The sequence below is a fragment of the Argopecten irradians genome, chromosome 15 (genome assembly GCF_041381155.1).
Source record: "Argopecten irradians isolate NY chromosome 15, Ai_NY, whole genome shotgun sequence".
Taxonomy (NCBI): Eukaryota; Metazoa; Mollusca; class Bivalvia; order Pectinida; family Pectinidae; genus Argopecten; species Argopecten irradians.
Window position 1 is genome coordinate 20905320 of NC_091148.1, and position 20677 is coordinate 20925996.

The 20677-nt window shown below is 31.1% G+C and overlaps 1 long non-coding RNA gene across 1 annotated transcript; it reads right to left on the bottom strand.

Annotated features, from left to right (window-relative positions):
- Positions 1–4602: 4602 nt before the first annotated feature.
- Positions 4603–18539, bottom strand: LOC138309202 (uncharacterized). The gene is made up of 5 exons (XR_011206221.1): positions 18430–18539; positions 8745–8824; positions 8094–8169; positions 5743–5822; positions 4603–4668 (listed from the first exon to the last, which is right to left on the bottom strand). It is a non-coding gene; the product is annotated as an uncharacterized lncRNA (long non-coding RNA).
- Positions 18540–20677: the final 2138 nt, after the last annotated feature.

Here is a 20677-nt window from a genome sequence, read left to right on the forward strand (position 1 = left end):
AAATGGTGTAGACTGATGTATCTCTTTGACCGACTTGTAAATTGAATACTAAGTAATACCATTTTTAGATTATCTTAGACAATGGATATTAATTACAATTTGGTTAATTTGTTTTGTTCATTTGTCGTAAATTCTAAATGTGGTAAGAATGCATATTCGATCATATTCTTCTCCTAATTATATCGCCTCTTCATAATAATCTCGTTGAAACATTGATTTTCTATATGAAATATAGTAATGATTACTTACCAACTGTTTCCGGATCAAACCACAGCAGGGAGGTAGTGAGAAGTGAAACAAAATAAATAAATACGTTAGGAGTATAATATTGACAACAAGAATGTTAAGACTATGCAGAACAATTTACAGTAAAATTATTTTATTTTTAAGAATGCATGATGAATCAGGTCAATTTTCATATTCTATCCCCTCAACATACTTAATATTGTAGCTGTGGTATATTAATTATCATATGTATGTACGCCAAGTTTTCAAATTTTAACACGACCGAAAAGAAGTAATAAAGTGAAACAAGAAATGAAAATTAAAAATTAGATTCATAACATTATCATGAATCAAATGTCGATTTTTCTAAAAGAAACTTATATATATATATAAATAAATATTCAAGTCATGGTCGTGATATAAGGAACAACAAATTTGTATAACAAAAGTTAATATATTTTCAATATTTTTGTTGACTTTGATTTATTCCTCTGCATACGATTTCTAAACCTATCATCACATTTCGGTTAAATTGTCTATTGAACGTTAACATACCTTGATGCCTGATAATCTATACCACATCAATAACATAATAAACGATATGATTTTGTCATGTCATATTAAATATCAATTTAATATCCGAAATTTAAATAAATAAATCCATTTTTTTCAAAAATGTTTAGCATCTCCCGAAGGAATGAATTATTGTAAAATATCAAAATATATTTGATTAAACACTGTGATATCAAATTAAGGTTTCAGCAGCTTTTAAGAAAGACTACCAACATATTAATTGTCTAATGTAATATCACAGTTCCATTGTTAATCAGAGTTTTCTAATGAAAACTCGAAATAATAGCTTTACATTCAATACATTTTGTCGACTGATTTGTCTCTTTGACCGACTTGTAAATCAAATGAAAAGTAATACCCATCTAAGAATACATATAAAATAAATTATAATTACAATTAAATAACTTTTTTTGTTCATTTGTCGTAACATCTAAATACTGATAAAGATTGCATAATCGACCCATTCATACTTCTTATGTTATCTCCTCTACATAATTATCTCGTTGAAACATTGGTTTCTATATGAGATATAGTAATGATTACTTACTTTCTGTTTCCGGATCAAACCACAGCAGAGAGGTAGTGGGAAGTGAAACGAAATGAATAAATACGTTAAGCGTGTAATATTAACAACAAACACATTAAGACTATGCAGAGCAATTTTTAAGGAAGATTACAGATATATTGTCTCGTGTAATAATACATTTCCATTCGTCATCATAGACGTATAAGGTAAACTCAGTAAGCTACCTTTACATTCAATAAATGGTGTAGACTGATGTATCTCTTTGACCGACTTGTAAATTGAATACTAAGTAATACCATTTTTAGATTATCTTAGACAATGGATATTAATTACAATTTGGTTAATTTGTTTTGTTCATTTGTCGTAAATTCTAAATGTGGTAAGAATGCATATTCGATCATATTCTTCTCCTAATTATATCGCCTCTTCATAATAATCTCGTTGAAACATTGATTTTCTATATGAAATATAGTAATGATTACTTACGAACTGTTTCCGGATCAAACCACAGCAGGGAGGTAGTGAGAAGTGAAACAAAATAAATAAATACGTTAGGAGTATAATATTGACAACAAGAATGTTAAGACTATGCAGAACAATTTACAGTAAAATTATTTTATTTTTAAGAATGCATGATGAATCAGGTCAATTTTCATATTCTATCCCCTCAACATACTTAATATTGTAGCATGTGGTATATTAATTATCATATGTATGTACGCCAAGTTTTCAAATTTTAACACGACCGAAAAGAAGTAATAAAGTGAAACAAGGAATGAAAATTAAAAATAAGATTCATAACATTATCATGAATCAAATGTCGATTTTTCTATAGAAAATATATAAATAAATATTCAAGTCATGGTAGTGATAGAAGGAACAACAAATTTGTATAACAAAAGTTAATATATTTTCAATATTTTTGTTGACTTTGATTTATTCATCTGCATACGATTTCTAAATCTTTTATCACATTTCGGTTACATTGTCTATTGAACGTTAACATACCTTGATGCCTGATAATCTATACCACATCAACAACATAATACACGATATGATTTTATCATGTCATATTACATATCAATTTAATATCCGAAATTAAAATAAATAAATCCATTTTTTTCTAAAAATGTTAAGTTTCTCCCGAAGGAATGAATTATTGTAAAATATCAAAATATATTTTATTAAACACTATGATATCAAATTAAGGTTTCAGCAGTTTTTAAAAAATACTACCAACATATTGTCTAATGTAATATCACATTTCCATTGGTAATCATAGTTGTCTAATGGTAACTCGAAAAAGTAGCTTTACATTCAGTAAATTATGTCGACTGATTTGTCTCTTTGACCGACTTGTAAATAAAATAAAAAGTAATACCCATCTAAGATTTACATACAAAATAAACTATAATTACAATTAAATAACCTTGTTTTGTTCATTTGTCGTAACATCTAAATACTGATAAGGATTGCATAATCGACCCATTCGTACTTCTTATTCTATCTCCTCTACATAATAATCTCGTTGAAACATTGATTTCTATATGAGATATAGTAATGATTACTTACTTTCTGTTTCCGGAACAAACCACAGCAGGGAGGTAGTGAGAAGTGAAACAAAATGAATAAACACGTTAGGAGTATAATATTGACAACAAGAATATTAAGATTATGCAGAACAATTTACGAGAAAGTTATATCATTTTTTAAGGATGCTTGATGGATTAGGTCAATTTTCATATTCTATCCCCTCAACATACTAATTATTTTAGCCGTGGTATATTAATTATCACATCCATGTACGCCATGGTTTCTTATTCAAGCACGACCGCACAGAAGTAATGAAATGAAACTTGAAATGAATCATATGTTGAATCATTGTCATGAATCATATGTTGAATTTTATATCAGAGAAAAATAAAAAATATATTGAAGTCATGGTAGTGATAGAAGAAGCAAAAAAGCTAATTTGTATATCAAAAGTAAATATATTTTCAATATTTTTGTTGATTTTTATAAATTCATCTCCAAATGATTTCTAAATATTTTGTCACATTTCCGTTACATTGTCTATTTGACGTTTATCTATCGTGATGCCTTATCTAGATCACATCGATTTCATAATGAGTGATATGATTATTTTCAAGTCAATTTAATTATCGATTGAATATTTAGAAATCGGCATGAATGAAAACAGTTTGTTCAAAAAATGTTAAGCGTCTCGTGACCTAAGGAAAAATGGAAAGATGTCAAAACATATTTAATTGAAAGCTAAAACAGAATGAAAAAAACATTGAAATCATGGTAGTATTAGAAGGATAAAACAAATTTGTATATCAAAAGTATATATATTTTAAATATTTCTGAAGACTTTTGTCATCTACATATGATTTCTAAATCTTGTATCACATTTCGGTTACATTGTCTATTGGACGTTTGTTGATATACCTTGATGCTTGATCTATATCACATCATTAGCAAAATGATTGATATGATTTTTGTTAAGTCTTTTTAATGATGAATTTAATATCAGAATTTGGCATGAATGAAACAATTGTCTCTAAATTTCTTAAGCGCCTGCCGACGGAATGAAATATGGAAAAAATATCAAAACATATTTTATAGAAAACTGTGAGATATCCAATAAAGGTTCCAGCAGTTTTTTAGAAAGACTCTAATATATTGTCTATTGCAATTCAAATGTAATACATTTCCATTCGTTATCAAAATTGTCTAATCAAAACTCGATAAGACTGCTTGATCTCTTTCACCGACTTGTATATTAAATGCAAAATAATACCCATCGATGATTTACATTGACAATCAACTACAATTACAATTCAATTTCATTGTTCTTTTAATTTATCCTGAAATCAAAGTATTAATAAAGAATGCATAATCGATCAGATAAGTTATCTTATTCTATCGCCTCTACATAATTTTCTCCTTCAAGTATTTATTTCTATTTGAGATATATTAACGATTATTTGTTTCCAGATCCAACCACAGCTGAGAGGTAGTAAAAAGTGAAACAAAATGAATAAATAGGTTAGGAATATATTATTGACAACGAGTATATTAATAATATATATATTGATTTAACTATTTGTATCTACTGTTAATATCTAGGGAGACGGAAGTTATAGGCATGAACTATAACATCTGACAATAAAATATTCTGAAATGAAATATTCACAATGATTACTTTATCAAATGAAATATTCACAATGATTACTTTATCATTAAAGACCTATACCAATGTTAAACATACTTACTTTTCAATTTTTCAATCTCACTCTGATCAGTCTCCATTTTCAGGTTTTGATTTTGTTCCTAATTCACTGTAAGTATAATTGTATGAATCATAGTTCGATTCATACTTGATCATAGTTGTTTTTTAAATTTCAATATATTTATTTCAGAGTTCAACTACTATATATTTGATAAAACTGATTTACTACCAAACTAAAAACTGGATAAGCTAGTAAACTTAATGTGTATGTTTTATTCATGATTGGTTTTAGTAGTAATTTAGACTTAATTGTCAATACCATGCAACAAAGTGTAACATCGTTCATACCGCTATGTTTACATTGAACATTACCCACATTGAACATTTGAATCTATAGAGTATAATGTGTGTTATCGTGGTGTAACAGTATGAGGTCATTGTGACGTCAATTTTATAATACCTCATTAGTGTAAAATTACTTTTTTGATTATTAGTTGATGAGTGTTTGCTGATGTATCAGAATAAAAATGTGTTGATAAACATTCATTTCATAATAAACTTACATAACGATATTAATGCAAAAATGGATAATTCTTTGCTGTTCACATTACAGTTATTTTATTACAATCATCGAACTTTAAAATTCTCATGACCTCTATTTCAAAAATCACACAGTTACAGCTTGATATAGGTAATTGCCGTTTTTGCATGGGTTACATTCACTCTTGGCATTACTTACATATTACTGTGTGGTATGTCCATTTACGTAAAGCGCCATTAATTATCATTTCGTTGCTTGATATTGGTATTTACCCCATATATACATTTTAACTGATGTCAGGATTTATCTAAAATATTTGTATAATATTCAATAAATATAATACACGTATAACTTACGAAAAATGACAGTTACGCAACGTTTTAGTGAATGAGGCGACAATTATAATTAAACTGCCAAAATGACAATTATCTCCAGCTATAAACAACCTCATAAAGAAAAAAAACTATTCTTAATCATGCATTTGATAATCAAATGTAGGCTTGCAGTGAGTTCGAAAAAAAAATGGTTCTTTAATTGAATGATTAACTTGTTAACAAGTTAACACTAATATAACATTAGAAATGTTAGTAAAACATACACATGTTGAGAAATACACGTCACTAAATCATTACGAATACACACCTCTACATGTAGTTGAAAGTTACAATACGACACACTTGTTCACTATCCCAGGCTACCATAACTCAACCATGGTGTCGGATCTGACAAATATAAGAATGTACATAGTATTACGCAATTGTACAAATTGTGTTGATAAAATGATATACATAAAAACGAAGACAAACTGTTTACCATAGGTCTCCCTTTTCTTCACTTGTTTGTTTAAAACTAAGAAATCGATTTCTTTGACGATATATAAGTTCACAGTAAATAATATACACCAGATGTATGCTTGTCCTGGGAATTTCGAAGTCAACATGTCTCAAAACTACCCTGTAAAAACTAACACAAAACTGTATTGACAATTAAAACTGCATCAAAATCAAATTAACCTTACATTAAACCAGTCTGGAATGCAAGACCTGTGAAACAACTAATTACGTAAGCCATGGATCCGTGTAACATGTCTTTACATGAAGAATGCAGGCAAACACAAAATAATAGCATCGCTCTTTCTTCAAAGAACAGTCAAATTACATAACAAGGGCTCATCCAAAAGTAACAAACTAACACGCTTCCATCCGTCACGGTGCTAAAAGTCAAATGATATTGATTTGGTCAGTGAAACTGCTTTAAATTAGTAAGTTTCGCTGAACAAGACCATTTAATATCGATCACATGTTTCCACTATTTAATCTAGGTTGTACTCAATTTGGTTCTTACGTTTTCTAGCTCCACTGTGCTAATATTCTGTGTTCTATTATACCTCAACACACCTAAACTCGAATCAATATATTCGGCTATTCCATCGGATGCGAGATAGACAACTCCATTAAATAACAGTAAACACAATATTTGGTTGATAATTTCTGACCAAATTATCGATAGTGATGTTAGCGAAATTTACAGTGAAGGAGAAAACTCTGTGACAGACTAATACTTACTTTTACACACTTCAATGTAAAAATACTTCGGTCAGAGTTTGTGTTCATTAAACACTCATTCTGTAATTTTATTACCTTGCATATTAATTTATGAAGATTAAGGCCATTCATTTAGAAAAAAACTTTGAAGCCGTTCATTCCAGTATGTACATGTTCGATATCATGTTTCTTGGTCTCATGTCCTGATAATTATTGACAAGAAGTCTTTTAGATAATTAAGCTTATTTTATCCCCTTGACCTTGAATTAAGATCAATTCATTCATTTGAACAATCTTAATAGCTCCTCGTTTCGGAAAATCACGAACTTGCATTAACTGTGAAGTCACCAATGCCCGTATTCCAATATATAAAAAAGCAATAACATAACGACCGATGCTATGGAATTTACGTGAATGATGCTTGATAAAATATCCATATTAATATACCATAAAAATATCAGGTTATTATATTTAGCCGTATCATTGCTACGCCACAATTCATTTTACACTAAAATAAGTGTACAACATTGAGTCTGAGAAGTTGCATCAAACCTATGTATGTCTGTTGTATACTAATTATAAAAGAGTAAATATGGGGCAACGATATAATTCTAACAGTGTGGACAGAAACTTGTGTCGCATTTTCAAGATCTATTTAATGATTAACTTGAATATATTTTTTATGTTATGGAGATATAACACAAAAATCTGAGTGTTTATGATGAGAGTACACTCAGATTTTTGTGTTATATCTCCATAACATAAAAAATATATTCAAATTAATCCTTATAATTCAATTTTCTAAAGATAATCTCTTCAATATTCAAAATTCATTTTGGGACTCTTTTGTCTATGAAATCATTATGCCGTCATCTCAGCCAATCAGAAGCAACGTTACAAACGGCGACGCCATTTTTTCCTTTATGGGCTGATAAAATAATTTTTTAAGCCAATGGAAATGCTCGTAACAAGCAAAATTGAATTATCTCTTTATAAAGACAAAACAACCTATACTTATCTTATGGACGAACATATCTGACTTGATGTTATCAATTAATCAAAATATCAAATACCTACAAGCAAGGGCAGATAATCCACTTATACAATATGCAAACATAAAATACTAAACAAAACCTACTTATGTTTGATACGTCTGGGTTAGATACATACATGCTAGAATAGACTTAAAAGTTTAAGAACGTCCGATAGCACAAAGGCTATAATGAATAATTACAAGTTAAAGATACTATTAAGAAATGAAGTGATGATAGAATACTCCAAGAATTATGCATTTATCTAATAGATACAAATATTATCTTGAATTAAAAACAGCTTTAAATTCATGATTAGTTTTAACAATTTGTACTATGCGTTACCATACTTACGATGTGTAAAGCATTATTTGATATTTGAATTAGCGTGTAAGAAGTGTAGACAGTGTAAGCGTACCTTCTAGTCCACATAAAATTTGGATAGACTCTGGTACGGTGTCCAATACAATCATCAACTGTCCATGACTTCGATCCTACAAAGATATAAATATGGATATAGAATATATACATGAATAACATATGGTATGTATGTCGATGTTGTATCTCAACTGTTGTTATATTATGCCTTGTGAGTAGATATACATTGTAGCAAACTGGCGTCGTTTTCTGTGAACAAATATGAAGTAAGTATCGCGCCTTATGATTAAAAGCAAGGACAGATAACTCTACAATATGCAAATACAAAGTATTAAAGAAAATGAGGAAAAAAATATCAAGGAAAAAACTTTAATTTGATACGTGTGTGTTGAATGCATGCATACATACTAGAAAAGACATTTAGAGCATTTGATATTCGATTTAACATATAAGACAGTGGCTACAATTTATTACATTTACCATGATTTATAGATATATTTCTAGAATCATGTGAAGATTATTTGCCATAAATAGCAAAAAGAATACAACCGTCATCTGCTTAATGACATTAATTGCATTTTGATTAATATTCAGTGATTATATTGTTTCTGCTTTGAGTTGACTACATTTGTCTCGATTATTTTAGAAGAGGTCAATTCCCGTGAATATAGTGTAAACAGTGTTTACTTACCTTTTAGAACACGTGTTATTGTGATAAAAAACCGATGGAATAGTGTCAAATACAATCACCAACTATCCATGACTTGGATCCTACAAAGATGTAAATATGAATATAGAATATATACATGCAAATGGATTACATTTCATTTCATCAAATTTTATTGACAAAGATCGTACATGTCAACTGGATTAAACAACAGGCGAAGCCTATATAAGTTCTCTCCAATAGTGGCGAAAACGAGAAGAAAAACAATGAAACAAATTACACATAAAAAAAGAAATGAAAATAATGCGAAACATTCATAACACGGGTAAGGGGACATAACTTGTATGGGAATACCTCACACACCTGATACACACTACAGTCACAACTACATGTACAACAAAGGTTAGATTATAATAGTACCTAAATATTAAACATATATAGTCACTGGCAGGCTTGAACCAAAAGTCCATGTGCAATTATTGCTCTTGTCACTGCTACCAGCAACTATGAATAGGATTAATTATTATTAAGAAATTATATAAATATGTTTTATTTACAATTTAAGGATACTATTAAATGTACAGGTGCTGTCAATAGTGATGTTCAACCTGACTCTTATATCAATTAATATGAAATACAAATATTTTATCATTTATTCATTTCTTTCCATCCTGGCTTTAAAGTCCTATATAAATTAAAACGGCGAGTTTTCCCAATAAAGCATGGATTACATATGGTTAGTATGGCGGTGTTTGATATCAAACGATTTAATGCAAATTGAAGTGTTCATCATCGCAATAAGCTGTACGCAATGTCCATATATGTGATTTTGTCCATTGCGAAATAATCGTCTCTGCATTATAATCGTCTCTGCATTATACGTACTGTGAGGTGCAGAGACCGGACAAAACACTTGAACATGTCATATTTGTTATATATATTCCATGCATTTTGACAAATTTTCAACCAATGATCATAGCTCGTATGGCTATACTGACCGGCATGTCTATGTTACTCATATAATAATTGCCTGTATTTTCTCTTGGGGTTGTAGAATTATAGCGTTATGTATCGTGAAATGAGAGGAAATAGTTAATCAAAATGCCCCCTAAGTCAATATGATTGTTTATACTAAACATTAATTGAAAAGAGAGTACCTAATAATAACAATAGAACACAACACAATATAATTGAAATTTAACACGCAGTTAGTATATGTAATTTGAAATATTTTTTTGAAAATTATGTATCGTCCCATTCCACTCTATTCAGGGAAAGGGGGAAATCATCAGTTTAAATATAAGCCCATCAAACAATTTAATATTCATTAATAAAAAAAAATCCATATTCCGATGACTTTTTTGTCAACACCTATAACACCCAATCTTCTGGTTCAAAATTATGAACGTTTTTTTCACAGTTTATTCAAATTAACTCCAAATGAGCATTTCTTGGATCTGGATAATATCACTACTAGCAGAAATCTCTAAAATGACAATGTTCTTTCCACATTAACTTAACTAAGAAAAGTGTATTGTACATGACATGATCTTGCAATAACAGTTATTTCTTTTGTTTTGTGGTACAGAGAGAAAAGTTAATGCTGGTCCATTAATCAAATTTACCTGTATCACCACTCGTAAATGATATTGCAACTAGTTAGAATTAAATCCCTAGACTGACTGGGCTATATCGATGGTAGAGTCTAGATCTAGAGTATCTTAAACGGCAGCGGACATTTGAAAGAATTTGTTTTTTATACAAATCATATCAATAATTTACTTAGACAAATGCATTTTTATAAATGTTTTGTGCTAACGGTATTTACCTCATTAAGCCATGATCCGAATATAGTAGTCATGTATAGATTTCATGAAATAAACTTATTTATACGCAACGATTTCAGCATTATTCAGATTGGGTATTATAAACCTGGTGAGAGAAGAAACTATTAAACTCGGTACACTACTACTCCAGACGCCGCCATTGTTGTCAAGTAACTCAACATATTACTGCGTATGTGGGGTACATGTATAATTAGACCACAAGTATACACTAGGTAGACGTATTCATGAAAGAGGTATATGTATTTTTCTTTAAATAGCGAGAGTGCTGAATAGACTGGTGAAAAGTATTATATTTCCAGAGTGCTGAAAGGTATAACATATAAACATAGTGACAGACTTTATACGTACACTCACGTTAACAAAAATTCAAATATGCATAAAACCTCAATTTTATTAAATCGATCCAAAATATCACAGCCAATTTACAGCAAAAGCACGGATGAACCGACGATACAATAGCATGTATTTCCCGACACAATTTATTGATGGTTTTACCACTGGTATGTGTTCTAGCATTCATTAAAATATTTGTTTAAGACATAAAACAGTGACATAAGAAGAAATGTCCCTTTTATGACCTAAATCAATGGCCCCACGAGTGTTGTTCAAACAATATACTAAATGTATAGTGCACGAGGAAATGTCTTATTATAGATGCATTCAAAATAACATACAGTGGTTACATACATACATTATTCTTCCTGTAAAATATAACAAGCTTGGGAAGGAAGCTAATATTAGAGATTTTGAGATTAGAGATTCCCATTTTGCCCGACACAGAGTACGGACACCGACACCGACACGGACTTCCAAAATTCGGGGGCTGTCTCAAAATATAAATTCAACCAATTGAACTCGCCTTACTTTTTCATGTTCATTCCATGTTTATCAGAACATATATGTATATAGAATACAGTAATGATTATAATTCAGATAACTCAATCAGGTACTAATTAGGCATAAATTTCCTTGATTTTTTTATACGCTACTGATCAATATCACCTTTGTATTTAAACCAAACAAATAAAATATATCAGAAATTGATACACTTGCTTTCTACTCTGTAGATATACGGACACCTCTATATGTGAAATACTGGATAGATATTTAGAGGTCGTCCTTATATCAATAGTCAAAAGCCTGTGTATCAAATGAAAAAAAACTAAATGATATCGGTCTGGATATGCACTCAAGCATGACACAGGTAGATACTTAGAGACAGTGCTGTAGCATACGTAACTGCGAAACAAGCATATCAAATCAAACATGTATACTAAAGAAACTTAAACAATGAACACAGTTAGCAAAATTGAAAGTACCCCTGCGAGCCGTTGATGAATAATTCATGAACATTAATAAAATTCATGAATATTCAATTATTCATGCTAATTGTCATGCATTCATGAACTTAAACATTCATGAATAATTTAGGAAAAATATTTCATGAACACTCATGAATCTTTTCTCTTTTATTTTAAGAATATTCATGAACTTAAAACCATCATGAATGATCATGAATGTTTATTCATGATCATTCATAAGTTATTCATGAACTACAACTCGCAGCAGTATGCACAAACAATTCATGAATATTCATGAACTTAAGTCGTGTTCATAAAGTTTAATGAATGCAAGTTGGAGTCAGCTACATCTGAATTTCATGAATTCTACTGGGGGTCCAGGATTGAAATTTTCTATCAAACCAATTACAATTCTATTGGAATTAATTCAATATTTGATTAAACGATTTCTTATGACAATAGGTATAATTCATATATCAATATATAGCACCAGAAGAGTTTAAAATTGAATCCCCAATTGTTTACTGTGTTCATTATATTTTCATAGTGCCACGGATAAGCGCTAACAAAATCTGTTTGCAGGGATATGCAGCAATCAATTTCATAATACATTCCAAGTAAATTAGTATTTGTCCAAAACAAACCTGTAGCTGTAAAGCACGATATTATATGTAGATATTTCAATTCAATAACATTTGACAACATGTCACAAACCAATATATATGCATAATCGCTATAGCAATATCAGTGTGCAACAATTTCATGTTAAAAAAGAACTGCAGATAAATCCAAACTTACTGAAAGTGTTCATCTGTACTTGAAGAAATCTAGGAATGGAATAATTTGTTCACTAATGTGCCAAAACTTCCATTTTAAAATGAATTATGTTTCCCCCTCCACATGCCAGCAAATACAACAGACATTTTGGATCGTGACTGTTTTGACGGGAAATATATATAAAAGTCATGTGCCTCATGTGGTCATGTGACAAGTCATGCGATTTCAGTGGATATTCATTAAAATTCATCAAAATGATGAAATAGCATTTCAAGAATCATTCATGAATGAAACATTTTCATTCATTTTAAAGAATTTTAATAAATATCAGTCATGCATAAAACTTCATGAATAAATCTTGACACATTGATCATGAAGAACCCTGAATGTTTGATGGATTCATAAAACTTCATGAACAGTTTATGAGAGTCATTTGATGAATATTCTTGTTTTTTTCATGAACACAATCTGCTAATATTCTTGAAAGTTCATGAATTATTCATGAATATTTATGCCGTCATGAGTACCATCTCGCAGGGGCAATCACACATTTAAAGTTATATACAAGTTGCAAGCAGTATTAAATTTATGACAAAATATCAAGAACATACATATTTTGTATATCATCGACGAAATTTGATTGCAACCCCTAGCGGAGCCAATGTAATGACGAGATGTTGGGTAATGAATATGTATAATTAATAACGGGTTTTATTTAAAAACAGCAGTTTATTTATTCTGTTTTGTATCATTTACATTTAATTGATATTCAGTGTAACCTGACATTATAAAATGAAAGACAATACACAATCATTTCAATTGCCTTTTTTTGTTCTGAAAATGCACATTTGAAAGAAAAAAGGGTCCTCCTGCACATTTTTCGTACTTCGTTTTAGAACATTTTGGTAGGTGCAGAGCGCAGGGGGGAGGGGGGTGGAGTTACAAAATATTGAGAACTTGCCCCCCCCCCCCGCACACACACACACACATTAGGTTTCATCTTCCTACGCCACTGAGTATAGTGTGCATTACTTGTTCAAAACGATAAACTATTCAAAATTATACCTTACGAGTTATTCGTATGCTAATGACAGACCCACATATTCACACCAAACGATTTTCTGTGGCATTGTTATCTATTTATCTAAGTGGCCCTGATTTGGTATTTAAAGTATAAGATTGCATTATTTCATAGTGTCTATCGGTGACAGCGGACATCACATGTGCGCAGTGAGGCGTTGGGTATGGCGACTAATAAAAACAATAACAGATACATACATCCCTGCTACACAATCGATACTTTGACAAAACTGTGCACGTCCATACTTGCAAATTCTGATTTTAAAATGGTTTCTTATTGTTAGATAGGTTACAGACATTTACATTTTTATATTTACTATTGTTTATTGCTAAATATATATGTGTGTAGATTTAGTGCTGAAGTCAGCTTGCGAAGCGCAGCCGGTCCGGTACCCGTTTTTGTTCACACACGTAGAAATTCATGTTGTGGAAAAGTTGTTATGAATAGAGAATTGATTCAATGTATTATATTTCTGTTAAACATGAAAAACTTCACCGCAGGCCATAGCCCATAGTTGGGGGAAATTAATCATATTATTAAATAGCAAAACATATCTCAATAAGTACTTTTTAAAAATATATATATTGTTCTTAGCCATGCATATGTTGTTTTAAAGGAATGCTCTTGTATCGTTACAAAATCACGAATAGTAAAACATTGTGTTACACGTACGTACTGTACACGTACACGTTTTTGTATGGCTGTTGATCTCGAAAAATAAAATGGAGAAATCGTTCAGGTCATACTATAGATTCTATATTTTTTTTATTTTTTTTAAATTTTCACCCGCTTATATTCCATGGGCTGTTATGTGAAGTCTCAAATTGAAGTGATATTACTTTTAAATAGTTGAACACATATTATGCAGACGTACTACATTTCGATTTACGAATACCGGGAGATCGTAGACTGTAAATGTCGACCAGGACACATTGCGTACGGCTTCGAGAATCCTAAAATACTCAAAGTTTTGTTTGCAAAATGGATAAAAAATAACTATAAACTGTCCCATTTGTATGTCAAAAACTAAACTCCAAAATTTCTGACGAAAAAGTCATCCAGAATACGTAATTTTTTGACTCCGAAAATGGACGAAATTCGAGATCTCAGCAGTATTGTAATGACTGCCGTTCGCTTGGGGTAACCATCGGAAGCCAATGTATCATAATCACACATTGTAAGATGTTTTACCAAGAAAGACTTAAAACAGTAATCCCATATTATGATATTTCGGGAACTTAAATTGTAATTTCAAGCTTATATTTGCAATATTCTGTCAATGTAATAGGTAATGACGACCTTGTTTTTCTCGTGGCGGTCGAAAATGGAGTATAAACAGAGTAAAATCTATAAATACCATATGTTTATATCTATATATTATTGTTACATATTTTTATTTACACTTTTTGAAATTAAAATAACGCAATAGTTCTCGGATTGCCCTAGTATTTATTACAATAAAATGCAAACAAATATCGCAAGCGGCTGTGTTCACACCGTGTTCATTTGTACAGATATACGGAGTTGTACCTTTGAGCGCCCGGATGTACCTTTGTGTGACGTCATCGCCATCTTTTCTGAAATCTCCTATTGACATAAGCGGTAGCAGCTGCATGTGTATCTGATAGATTCCTACACTAAATGCAATGCTTATGAAAATGACATATCTAACTTTGTACATACGTCTTATTCTGCAGTTTTTCTGGTGCATACCAATACATGCAAAATATGTAAGACAACATTTATTTTGCACTGATTTTTTATTATTGTTGAATTCAAAATCAACATTGCAGCTGTTGTTAAGGCTAAATTAGTTCGTAGGTGGACCCTATATCTAGTAGTAAAGGATTGTTTACCTAGGGTGCTAATTATCAATTATGGTTATGATCTATGGACTAAATATGTTTATCCCCAGAGCACTTTTCCCTAGAATCACATATTGATATTGAAGATGTATGTGCCTTATGTTTCATACTCACTAATCAAGGGGAGCTTTCATATGGTATTTACCACCAACTTTGTGGGAATTAAAATATTTACAATGCGTATGTTTTGATTTCACAAGTACAAAAGAGCTGTAAAGGATATTGGTAGTACTGTCATACATCATTATAATTACATCTACATTAAAATGGTCACTACATGATGTCAAGTTTTGTCTACAATTTCATTCCAGTTTTTGACATCAAGACATCTTTAAGGCATAATAAACAAGAATTTTACAGTGCTTAGCTTCAAGCATCAATAAAACCATTTTATGATTTAGCAGCTCTGGCATTGGGTAATATCCCACGTCATTACATTTAAAGGATAGTAACCTATCTGAGATTGAATCAAACATATTACGAAACATCTAGAACTCTTCAATATTGAAAACAGCCATTTATCGACATGTGGAAAAAACTCATCTACTGGTATATCCACCTAAGCTGAAATGTACTATGCAGAAAATGTGTCGTCAGGGTTTGAGTGTATCATGGTGAACTAGCGGTCCAGACTGTTGTCCGAGTACACTTAAACATAACTCCTGTATACAGTACCGAGGGAATATCCACTTAATTACTTCCTGGTAAGATACCAATTACACATAATCAAGTTTGCAGTCGTAATACAAATATAAACAGATTGATTCATCACTAATAAAAACTAAATCTAGAATAGAAAAGGTTATACGTACTGTTCTTCAGAACATTTCTGTTAACGTGAGAGAATCTAGTTCATTGTTGGAAACGTCGCCATGTTTATTACCTTTCTGTCGATAAACCCACATTAAGGCGCATGCCAACTGTGAGGGACATGTGTATTGATCTACTAATTCCCTACCTACCGTACTATCTTTTGTGGGATATTTAAAGTACATGTATTATGTTTCTACAAGGTATTGTCATGTCTGATTTTTTCAATCTCTATTTTGGCAACTTTACAATAGAAAAGCACGGAAAACAACGCATACTATAACAGAATTGAAATGTAAAGAAAACATTCTTAGGGAACCTTCTGATATATTAGATGCGTTACATTCACATTTTAGCACAATATTTAAAGATAATCATAGTGATTTATTTAATGTTGCATTTGCAGATTTTGTCAATACAAAAGTTGAAAACATAAAGGCGAATGTCAAAGCTGAGAAGGAATGTTTTTTTTCGATACGGCTGTTACAAGTGTTGAAATATCTAATTTATGTAAAAAAAACTAAACACCAACAGGGCCGGAGGGCATGATGGCATAGTTTACGAACACTTGAAATATGGTGGCAAAAAACTGTTTGATTATATTGCATGTTCATTTAATATAGTCATAGGTAATGAGTATGTACCTAACCATTGAAAAAAAAAGATTTGATCATTACCTTATATAAGGGCCAAGGAAAGCCAAAAGAAATTCCGGACAGTTATAGGGACATTTCATTATTACCAGTGATTTTTAAGTTGTTTGAGATGATAGTTTTTTGGACAGAATAAGCTCTATTTTATGTTCGAAGAGCTTTCCAAACAGACAGCAGTCCGCGTACCAAAACCAGTAATGTAGTCTATTATATCCTTTAATTTACACGAATGTATTAATTACAATTTAGAACACAATTCAAATGACATGACTGTTTCATTGCTCAGGTGTGTTACCATAGAATCATACATTGACATCAGAAAATTATTGTTTGTAAGAAGAATTATTGCCATGGATAGTGGAATCTTGATTCACAAAATTTTTGTCACCATAATTTTTACGTCTTTTTTGAATACAGAAAAACAACAAGGTTTCATACCAGACATCATAAGTATATTACGAAAATACTCATTGTAGGATTCTTTTACTAATTATGTTAAATTTGATACTTCTCCTAGTAAAACATATTGCCGAAAACTTGTTTATAAAAATGTTTACAAATTTGATGAAAGATCACGTCTAGAACGTATGTCTGATGATATAGATTTTATTAGATTCAAATGTATTCACCCTAAAAATAGGTTGCACTTTCTTTGGGAACTCGCTGTAAAGTTCCCACAGCATAATAATCGTATACATTGTATTTTAAATGTCACGAATATCAAATTGTATGGAATTATGTCAATAGTGTGGAATGCTTTTTAATGATCATGTCACCCATATTATTTTGCATTGTGATAAAAATAGCGAAATTCGTGACAAGTCCAGGTGTTCTTTGGTGAATAATTTTGGATTATTAGAATTCATGTCATCGCTTCACAATTTAACAGATTTTGATTTATGTAACACCTTGTTGGGCAAAGAATTTGCCTATGATTTCTCAAACAGTGCCTTAGAGGAGTTTAGATTAGGAAATGTATCTTTTTGTATAGATCCCTGAAAGCATACGATCCTTATTGCTTTGAATAATCTTAATAACATTACGAAACATCTAGAACTCTTCAATATTGAAAAAAGCCATTAATCGACATGTGGAAAAAACTCATCAACTGGTATATCCACCTAAGCTGAAATGTACTATGCAGAAAATGTGTCGTCAGGGTTTGAGTGTATCATTGTGAACTAGCGGTCCAGACTGTTGTCCGAGTACACTTAAACATAACTTCTGTATACAGTACCGAGGCAATATCCACTTAAATACTTCCTGGTAAGATACCAATTACACATAATCAAGTTTGCAGTCGTAATACAAATATAAAACAGATTGGTTCATCACTAATAAAAACTAAATCTAGAATAGAAAAGGTTATACGTACTGTTCTTCATAAAATTTTTGTTAACGTGAGAAAATCTAGTTCATTGTTGGAAACGTCGCCATGTTTATTACCTTCCTGTCGATAAACCCACATTAAGGCGCATGCCAACTGTGAGGGACATGTGTATTGATCTACTAATTCCCTACCTACCGTACTATCTTTTGTGGGGATATTTAAAGTACATGTATTATGTTTCTACAAGGTATTGTCAAGTCTGATTTTTTTCGTACATTCTGCAAAATGATATGTTAGGCTCATGGTCTCACTGCAGTTCTAATATCGTAAAATTGAATTTATATTTTCGTTGTTGACACATGGCAGTGCAGCTGCAAACGTAATAACAGTCTGGGTGTTACAGTTAAATTCCCGTCTACTCCAGGTTATAGATAAACTAAACACGGCTATAAGAGCAAAATAAGTGGTACATATAGCACTTCCCATTATTGGATATTAAGTGGGAAACTCATTAAGTTCGTTTACTGATTTGATATACCACAAAGGTTTAGTGATAGCGGCATATCAAATGATTTAATTTATTTGATAAGTTCCATATCACAATCGGCGCGGTGGCTGATTGGTGTCAAGAAATATTACAAAAGCGGTTCACCTCTGGATCTTGAATTATAATCTGATGTGGGGCAATTGCAAAGTACTGACCGCTGGTCGGTAGTTTTTACCGGGTACTGCGACTTTACTCCACTGGCAAGTCCTTTAATTACATTGGCTGTTAATAAGACGATGCGATGAACTAATGAAACCAAACCGAATAAAAAATTCATTAACCCTACTGTAAGATTATATTAGCAAAACCTATTCCCATCGCATTAAATAATGTACCTCTGTGTAATGTAGACGTGATCACGTATTTAATTATAGGTTTCGACTATTATGTTAGATGTCCTCTTTATACAGCTAAATATGTGTACATATATAATAATAGTAGCGTTTGTTACAGGATAGCAATAACGCTTTTCTGTTGTTTCATATATATTTTAATTGACACCGGATAATTAGGACGCAACACATAGAATAATATAAACCTGAAAAATAATAATATAAGTACGATACATGGCATACACGTACTTTGTAAATGTCGATTATACATAGACAGGACTAGGCTTTATGAAACGTCACTCAAAAATATAATGTTTAGCTATGTTTATAGTTATAAAATTATAATGACAAGGTGTATTGTTTAAACAAGTAGACACCTTCCGAGACTGTTTATGTCTGGTCAAAATGATTAAATCTGTTTTTGGCCTATACCCCAGAGGTCATGTCCTTGGACCCTTGTTATGGCAAACGTGGCCTTTTCCCCCTAAGTCCATGGTTTTATTCACTCTTACTTTCACTTTTGCATGCTTCTTACACTTCCACACCCTGTCTGACATACATAATGCATAACTCGTCAAAACCACCCACTATAGACATGCACAGTACAGACTAAACAAACATGACACCACGATACTAAAACTAGAAAAAAAGTACTTTCCGCATTACACAACAACACAGACAAGTATATGTAATATAATAGACAGTTCGCAACCAACACTTAACTAATTAGAACGCTATTTTTAGTACTATTTTAATATACATATTAATATAATTAAAACATTTTTTTATCATGGTCATGTAGTTTTTTTAGTTGATATGTTTATTGTGCCACATTGTGTCTCTTTCATTGTTATCCATGTTAGGTGTCGACCCCTTCGGATATGGGCCCTTGTTCAATGGATCATCGACATCTAAATAAAGTTATCATAATCATCATTGATAATATTTAGTATCATATTTATATGGAGTTGATCAAAGTCAATTACAATGAAAGCAAATCAATAACAAATAAGCATCACTTAATTAAATCTTCATTCACATTGAATAGATATGTTATTACTCCAACACCTACAATAAGTTATCTTGTTATCATAAAATGCAGAAGATTTCAACCGCTAAAAGTGATAATTATAGATTTGCAGAAGAATCTGTGGATAAAGGCTCTGTGGTCAAGTCTAGACCACGTAGGTTGTAAGATGTTCTACTTTGTATACACGTATATACATGTATTTACTATATAAAAAGACACGGTCCTTTTATATCCTTTGGACGGCCGTAACGTATTTATGCGTAATTATGCATTTGCCCCTTTTCATGCACCCTTCTGGAGCCCCACTGATACCCTTGAAAACTAAACACAAGTTTTTTGAAAAGGAAATGTTCATCATTATGTGACATGTCAATATCCATTCGG